Genomic DNA, 2,501 nt, shown 5'->3' with positions numbered 1-2,501 from the left:
GCCGCCAAGAGACCAAGTCTCGATCTCCGTAGTGCCTCTGGCTAGCGGGGTGCACCGACCGCTCCCCCCGCTCTCAACCCCCCTACGTTCAATCTCCCTCAGTGCCGAACTTAAACCGGCTTCCTACAGGTGCATTTATATTCCTTCTTGAACTTCTTTTATCTCAGAATTGCTCCTTTTTGATTAAGTAGTTTGCTTTTGTTGTAGATTTTGTTTTATGATTATTGATGATGAAAATAAAAGCACTGGGTTTTTGTATATGAGTTATTATCATTTGCATGGTTAACCAATAGAGGTTTGTTTCACGTACCAAGACTGATCAATGGTACCATAAGATTTTTTTCAGAGCTATAGATGGTATTTCTGAAATCGTAAGTTTTCCAAGTTTTAAGGAAATATTGTTAATAATGAAAGGATGATTGATGAAATATCGACAGGTTCATATAATAAAAGTTTTAATACCTAAAGTTAGATTGTCAGCATGAAGAAAATTTATTTAATAAATCTTGCAAGAAGATGAACTTCCCATTACTCCTATCGAAAACATGTATAAAAGAAAAATGCGACTTAGTTATATTTAGGCATCTGTAAGAAAAGACGATCAAAATTTTTAGTTGTAGAAAGCAACATAGTTTATACTTCTCAGAACCCACAAGGGCCTGCAAACCAACAAGATGATCACGATTTCGATTAACCAACATCTATCGAAAACAAAACTTGTTCCAGTTCCCAGAAGGGTGGCTAAATGATCATCTGTTTTTTAACTACTGCAGCAGCTTGATACCGGGGAAATGTAGCATCTGTTGCCACTGAACGGGGGCACATCGATTCTTTGATCCGCACCTGTTCCTCATACCGTTCCCTACTGCTTAAACCTCCTGCGTTCAACCTGCACGACTTGGAGTCGGCAGTACCTGAGGATCTCCTTGTCTCTCAGGCGGGTTGCCTTGGATTTTCCCTCCTTCTTCCATTCTCTATCCTTTACCTTCCACTTGGTCCAAATCTCCACACGCGAGAGGTGAAAAAGGATGGAGAAACGCCGCGCAGCATCCAGCAGCAGCGCTACTAGCGGCCGCCAAATGGAAAGACTCCCCGTGAGTACGTACCTGTGTCTCGTGCGTGTAGATCAAGTGTGAGGCTCACCTGCGTGGGTGTGTGGGGAGAAGCCTACCTGACGGCGTCCGACACGCAGTAAACCGCGCTCCTCGAGACTAGAATCTTGAGCGGGCCTCCGCTCGTCTCTTCCAAAAAAAGTCGTGAAAAAAGTGGTTCTCCAAAATCTAACATGTGGTTCCAATAAGTTTCAATTACTTTGGATCCAGTTCCGAAGGGAAAGTGCAAAGGAAGTTTTCTCAGCGTGTTGTTTTGAGTGTAACTAAGTGCCAAGGTGAACATAGGTGTGCCAGTGTATGTTTGTGTATATGTGTAAGATGGTTTCTCTTAAGGAGAGGTAGCCATCTAGTTCAAAAAAGCTACCAACACGAATGGTCGAAATCCGATAATTATAATTGGATTATTCGTGGAGAACTGACTCTAATCAACAAGGTTGTAATTCTTCGGGAAGGATCGGTGAGCCTCTTTGATCCCCACCGGAGATGCCTTTGGAAATCAACAAATCGGATTGAGCTCCTTACAGAAGAAGTTCCAGAAGCAAGGTAACAAGAAGCTCAGATCACTTTTCTCTTTTCGAAGACCTTGAGTTAAGGGAATTCTCCTTGAAAGTATTCCTTCCGACGCACGGGTTGTTCTGATCAAACATGGCTGCTGGGACCAGCCATGACGGGATCGCGGAAGCCATGTTGGCAGGTGTGCTTGTTCAGATAACCAGTCCACGTTCGTAAAATACGCTGATAGGCGAAGATTACCGATCGAGGTCCCTCGCGATATTTTTTCGCGTTATCGCTTTGACTCCCACTTTTTTCAATAGTCTCTTTTGCTTCTTAATTTTTGATAAAAATTATGGTTGCAAGACTAGTTCCAAAGCACCATGGACAGGCGTTGTGCAACCATTGGGCCGTGAACCTTGGGATAATTTGATCGATCGATAAACGTTCATACAAATAAAGTAAATTCGGATGGTTATCGCACTTGGAGCGTTGACCCTACTCGTTATTTCGAAGAAATACTTTCTAAATGAGTTGAAATATTTCGTGCACCCGTGAGAGCCGATACCATTTTCTGGGTCATCAAGCATAAACGGTTTCGTTTCATAGAGATAAGGTGAAAGTAGAAAAATGGGAAACAATTATTACTACTGCCTTTCTTGTGCCAGCCATGGCGTAACTCTCCTTTATTAAATTAAAATTCCCACACTTCAACTTTTTGAGATTAAAAATCAATTGATCATTCAGTTGTCTTCTGGACAGTTTGTTATAGGAATTGAATGAGATTTTCGATTTTCTTAAAGTAATATTTGTTCGGATTTCTTATGGTTTCTTTTCCCTTGATAAAAATCCGAGAAATGGTAAAGGCTGCAACCCTATGGGTTTAGCCTATACAGT

The 2,501-nt window shown here is 41.8% G+C and overlaps 1 protein-coding gene across 1 annotated transcript in view; it reads left to right on the top strand.

Annotated features, from left to right (window-relative positions):
• The first annotated feature begins 912 nt into the window (after nt 1–912).
• The window catches only part of LOC117181451 (protein bowel), a 7,635-nt gene continuing 6,046 nt past the window's right edge, over nt 913–2,501 (top strand). The window contains exon 1 of the mRNA XM_033374111.1: nt 913–1,655. The gene's annotated coding sequence lies outside the window, so the exon portion shown is untranslated. The remainder of the gene's footprint in view (nt 1,656–2,501) is intronic.

Source organism: Belonocnema kinseyi, chromosome 10 (assembly GCF_010883055.1).
Source record: "Belonocnema kinseyi isolate 2016_QV_RU_SX_M_011 chromosome 10, B_treatae_v1, whole genome shotgun sequence".
NCBI classification, from domain to species: Eukaryota; Metazoa; Arthropoda; class Insecta; order Hymenoptera; family Cynipidae; genus Belonocnema; species Belonocnema kinseyi.
The sequence above is the reverse complement of the archived record's forward strand: the minus strand, read 5'-3'. Positions and strand labels throughout refer to the sequence as shown.